Below are 6,489 nucleotides of genomic sequence, written 5' to 3'. Positions count from 1 at the left end.
ACATTTTGTTGCCCAGTCACCCAGTTCAGTGAGATCCCTTTGTAACTCTTCGCAGTCAGCTTCAGACTTAACTATCCTGAGTAATTTTGTATCGTCTGCAAATTTTGCCACCTCACTGTTTACCCCTTTTTCCAGATCATCTGTGAATATGTTGAACAGCACTGGTCCTGGTACAGACTCTAGGGGGACCCTGTTACTCACCTCTCTCCACTGTGAAAACTGACCATTTATTCCCACTCTTTGTTTCCTGTCTTTTAACCAGTTACGGATCTATGAGAGGACCTTCCCTCTTATCCCATGACTACTTACTTTGCTTAAGAGCCTTTGGTGAGGGACCTTGTCAAGGGCTTTCTGAAAGTCCAAATACATTCTATCCACTTGTTCACTCTTGTCCACATGCTTGTTGACACCTTCAAAGAATTCCAAAAGATTGGTGAGGCACAATTTCCCTTTACAAAAGCTGTGTTGACTCTTCCCCAACATACCATGTTCACCTGTGTATCTGATAATTCTGTTATTTACAACAGTTTCACCCACTTTGCCCGGTACTGAAGTTCAGCTTACTGGCCTGTAATTGCCAGATCACTTCTGGAGCCCTTTTTTAAAAACATTACATTAGCTACACTCTAGTCATCTGGTGCAGAGTCTGATTTAAGCGGTAGGTTACATAGCACAGTTAGTAGTTCTGCAATTTCACATCTGAGTTCTTCAGAACTCTTGGGTGATACCATCTGGCCCTGGTGACTTATTACTGTTTAATTTATCAATTTGTTCCACAACCTCCTCTATTGACACCTCAGTCTGGTACAGTTGCTTAGTTTTATCAGTTATGCGTAGGAGCAGGGAAGTAATTTTAAATCTTTATAAGACATGGGTGAGACCAGTCTTGGAATATTGTGTCCAGTTCTGGTGTCCACATTTTAAAAAGATGTCAAAAAATTGGAGAGGGTGCAGGAAAGAGCCACAGAATGACCGGAGAGTTGGAGAAAATGCCTGACAATGAGAGACTTAAAGAGCTCAATTTGTTTAGCTGATCAAAATGAAGACTGAGAGATGATTTGCTTACAGTGTTTTCCACTACATGCATCTGATGAAGTGAGCTGTAGCTCACGAAAGCTCATGCTCAAATAAATTTGTTAGTCTCTAAGGTGCCACAAGTCCTCCTTTTTTTTTTTTTTTTTTTTTTACAGTGTGTCTCTCTTCACAGGGAGACAATAGGGGGTACTAAATAGCACTTTAATCTACTGGAGTAAGTGATACCAAGAACCAATGGCTGGAAGCTGAAGCTAGGTAACTTAAACTTAGAAATACGGTGTACAATTTTAAGTAGTGCGGGTGATTAACCACTGGAATAAATTACCAAGGGAAGTGGTGGATTCTCCATCTCTTGGTGTCTTAAAATTAAGACTGAGTGCTTTTCTGGAAGATATGATTTAATCAAAATGCAAATTCTTATGATCAATACAGGCATAACTGGTTGAAATTTAATGGCCTGCATTACTTGGGAGGTCAGACTAGACAATCTAATGTTCCCTTCTGGCTCTAAAATCTCTGAATCTTTGAAAGATTCTGGGAAGCGCGACCTGGCAAGACACTGCCATTCTGTAGCTGGTTGGTTCATGTTCCAGATATTTACCAGGTGGGGAAATAGTAACAGGGACTTCCTTCCCTGTAGCAACTGTCGGTGGCAGAATGTCTCACCTACGTTTTGATCATTATAACTTGTGATTCATATGGAACCTGTTTGTATTACTGTATTTCTATTGCAATAGTGCCTAGTGGCCTCCACCAGAGCAAGGTCCCCTCGTGCCAGGCACTGTACATGCATAGTGACAGTGTGACTGAGACACCAATGAGAGGGGGAAGGGGAAGGACAGGGTAACAAAGGGTATGTCCACACTACAGCTGCGAGTATGCTGCCCCAGGTGAACAGCTGTGCTAGTTTCACTCAAGCTAGTAAACTAAAAATAGCAGCATGGACATTGTGACATGAGTGGCATCTTTATCTAGCCACCTGAGCTCAGACTCAGGGGGCTGGGCAGCTTGGACTTGGGTGGCTAGCCCGAGCTGCTGCCCATGCCTCAATGTCTGCACTGCTATTTTTAGCACGGTAGTGCAGACTAAGCTAGTGTGAGTGTCTCTCCCTGGGCTGGGTAGTGTAGACACATTCAATAATACCAGCATGTTTAAGCACAGATTATCTAAGAACTGAGAATGCAGTCTGCAGCAATTAATCACCATTTGCAGCCAATCATGGGGATTGTGGTGCTATATCACATTCCTTAACAGTGATCTGACTCATTAACGCCTTAGTTAGGGTGTGGGGCTTCAGTGAAAGTATTGGCAAGAGTGTTTGTGTGATGCAGAATGGCCCAAGTGAGACTGATTAATTGGGGATTGGTCCTGCTTTTGAGCAGGGGGTTGGACTAGATGACCTCCTGAGGTCCCTTCCAACCCTGATATTCTATGATTCTATGATAGCCCTAAAACAGAGGGAATCCAACAGAGTGATTTATATGTTTGGCAACCAACATGAACAGTTGCAAAGCGACCTTTTCATTCTGGGACAATTTACTGCAGAGAAGAGAAACACAAATGTTACTGGCTTTTACATTCTCCTAGCAATGGAAATATGCTCCAGCCCTGCTGATATGCAGCTCTTACAGGCAGCCGACTGCATCTTCTGAGTTAACGATTGTACATACCATATTGTGGTACTGCCGGGCTTGGGGGTTTGCTTTGCCAGAGTAGGTACTGGACAAGCACAAAGGCAGATACAATCCCTACCCCAAAGAGTTTACAGCCTCCTCTGTAGGAATGGCAGGAACGTTTTCATAGGCTAGGACTGATTGACAATCCCTGCCCTTTCACTTAGTCACTGAAAAGCTCCACAGAATTCTGGAAAAGGGGTAAAGCAATATGTTGAGATTTAATCAGATTTAATTATTCCCCAGCTGTCCATCTTCTAGCAACATCCAGCCTGACATCTGCTTGAGAATGTGTAAACTATGCAGGGGCATGTTCATACTAAAGCTGTGGTATTTGAGCTAAATTACTCCACTAATCATTGCCCTAATTCATTTCACGGTGATTGGACAGCTGCCTGCAGAGGGGTGGCAGTACCTGTTTTCCATGGGTGTACAGTGCTTGCCTCCTCAGATTTTCAGTTTGGGTGCTTTCCAGTGTCCTGACACCTGATAATGTGGTGTAGTGTTTTCAGAGGGACAAACCAGAGGCTGACTAACAAGCCAGAACCTTTTTTCAGAGTAACAGCCGTGTTAGTCTGTATTCGCAAAAAGAACCTTGTCATTATCGACTTTTGACTATCTAGATTCTTGCTTCTCTGCCCTTTGTCAAAACCAGGTCATCTGCTCTGCCTGGAGACCATGTTGTTTAATTTCATAGACTCATAGACTTTAAGGTCAGAAGAGACCATCATGAACATCTAATCTGACCTCCTGCACATGGCTCATTGCACAGAGCCTCACCCCACCCCCCCTTGTAATTGACCCCAACCTCTGCCTGAGTTACTGAAGTCCTCAAGTCATGGTTTAAAGACAGAGAATCCATCATTTACACTAGCTAAAACCTGCAAGTGATCTGTGACCCATGTCCTATGCTGCAGAGGAAGGTGAACTGCCCCCCCCCTCCAGTCTCTGCCAATCTGAGCTGGGAGAAAATTCCTTCCCAACCCCAAATATGGTGATAAGTTAGACCCTGAGCGTATGGGCAAGACCCACCAGCCAGACACCTGGGAAAGAATTCTCTATAGTAAACGAGAGCCCTCACCATCAAGTGTCCCATCAGCGGCCATTGGAGATATTTGCTGGTAGTGTAACCCCCACACCTCCTGGGTGTGGTGCTCTGTCCCATCTAGTGGCATTGAGGCCACTTAGAGATTGAGTCTGCTACAACTTAGGCAAATAGCCACATGGCTTTTAGCTCATGCAGTACAGGCCCATGCATTTAGCTCCAGAGGTCCCAGATTCGATCCAGCTGACAACCGGGGTCTGACTCACAGATTGGCGACATGCCATCGTAGGCGTCTCATCGTACCGTCTGCTCCATCCACTTGTCAATCTCCGTCCTGAAACCAGTTAAGTTTTTTCACCTGCACTGCTCCCCCTGGGAGGCTGTTCCAGAACTTCTCTCTTCTGATGGTTAGAAACCTTCACCTAATTTCAATCCTAAACTTGCTGATGGCCAGTTTATATTCATTTGTTCTTGTGTCCACACTGGCTCTTAACTTAAATAACTCCTTCCTCCATGGTATTTATCCCTCAATGTATTTATAGAGAGCAGTCATCTCCTCTGAGCCTTCGTTTGGTTAGGCTAAACAACCCAAGCTGTTTGCGTCTCCTCTCATAGGTAGGTTTTCCATTCCATGTAGTAGCTCTAGTCTTCTCTGCATCTGTTCTAGTTTCTCTTTCTTAAATATAGGAGACCAGAATTGCACATGGTATTCAGGTGAGGTCACACCAGTGCCTTGTTTAGCATTATATCATGGTAACACTTCCCAGTCTCTACAGGAAATACCTCGACTGATGCATCCTAGCATTGCTCTAGCCTTTTTCACAGCTGCATCACAGTTTGTGATCAACCAATACACCCAGGTCTTTCGCCTCCTCTGTCACTTCCAACTGATACGTCCCCAGCTTATAGCAAAAATTCTCGTTGTTACTCCCTAAATGCATGACCTTGTACTTTTGCACTATTACATTTCATCCCATTTCTATCACTCTAATTTGCAAGATTGTACCGGGTTGAAGGAGCATGATCCTAGACTGGAGAGGAGATGGTAAGGGATAACCCGCTCAACCTAGGCGCCGACTCCATGGGTGCTCAAGGGCTGGAGCACCAACAGAAAAAAATTAGTGGGTGCTCAGCACCCACCAGCAGCCCCTCTTCTGCCCCCAGAGCCTCCTGCCCACCGGCACTGGCAGCTCCACCAATCAACTCCCCCTCCCTCCCAGTGCCTCCCGCCCACCCGATCTGCTGTTCCGCAGCATGCAGGAGGTGCTGGGAGGAAGTGGGAGAAGGCGGGACAGGGTGCGCTTGGGGGAGGGGCAGGAAGAGGTGGGGTGGGAGCAGGTGATTGGGCGAAGGGGTGGAGTGGGGACAGGGCCTGGGACTGAGGGGGGTTAAGCACCCCCCCGCCCCGGGACAACTGGAAGCTGGTGTCTTTATGAGGATTATTTGGGGTTTACAGAAGAGCTATGGAAGAGGCCAAGAGACTTTCCCTGGCCTTGTCCATAAACACCATTAGGGCACATCCAGCTGGAGTTTGCTGTGATAACATTTTCTCTCAGTTACGATCCCTTCTCATGTTTATGGGTTTTCTTTTTTTGGATAAACATCATCCTCCGAAAACATGTCTCTAAGCTGCCCAAGCCATACTTTGACCTCTTGTATGGGCTGCCCTCAGCTGTGGCATGGCGAACCGAGCTTTCCCTGTGTGGTGGGTGCAGGCATTTCATGTGCAGTTCTTGTCTGCCAATGGCTAGAGAAAAATGAAATCTTGCTCGCTAGACCTACTTCCTGCGTGTATTTGAGTTTGATCAACTGCCTTTACTGACAAATGTAAATTTCCAGTTTTTCTCCTGTTAGCCATATAGAGCTGACACGGCAATGGGAGAGGGAGCAATAGTATTCTCATTAACTATCGGGCCAGGAGGGACAATTGTGATCATCTAGTCTGACCTCCTGTATAACACAGGCCATAGGACTTCACTGAATTAATTCCTGTTTGAACTAGAACAGATGTGTTAGAAAAAAATCCAATCTTGATTTTAAAATTGCCCATGATGGGACGATCCACCACTACCCTTGGTAAATTGGTCCAACGGTTAATTAATCTGTTTTAAAAAATGTGCCTTATTTCTAGTCTTCAATTTCCAGCCATTGGCTCTTGTTATACCTTTGTCTGATAAACTGAAGAGCCCATTATCGACATCGACATCATTCTTAAAATGTTGACACCAGAACTGGACACAGTATTCCAGTAGCAGTCAGACCAGTGCCAAATATTACCTACTCCTGCTTGAGATTCCCCTGTTTATACATCCCAGGATCACATTAGCCCATTTGTTCGCAGCTTCACAGTGGAAGCTCATGTTCAGCTGATTATCCACCATGATTCCCAAACCTTTTTTCAGAGTCACTGCTTTCTAGGATAGAGTCCCCCATCCTGCAAGTATGGCCAACATTCTTTGTTCCTAGATGTACAACTTTACATTTGGCCATATTAAAATTAATAGATTGACAGGTTCCAAGGCCAGATGGGACCACTGTGATCATCTAGTCTGTCCCCTGTATAACAGAAGCCAGAGACCTGCCCCCAAATAATTTCCTAGAGCAAATCTTTTAGAAAACATCCAGTCTTGATTTAAAAATTGTCAGTGATGGAGAATCCACCACAACTCTTGGTTAATTACCCTCACTGTCAAAAATGTATGCCTTATTTCCAGTCTGCCATTGGATCGTGTTAGA

The sequence above is a fragment of the Caretta caretta genome, chromosome 8 (assembly GCF_965140235.1).
Source record: "Caretta caretta isolate rCarCar2 chromosome 8, rCarCar1.hap1, whole genome shotgun sequence".
NCBI classification, from domain to species: domain Eukaryota; kingdom Metazoa; phylum Chordata; order Testudines; family Cheloniidae; genus Caretta; species Caretta caretta.
Note: the sequence above shows the minus strand (reverse complement) of the source record.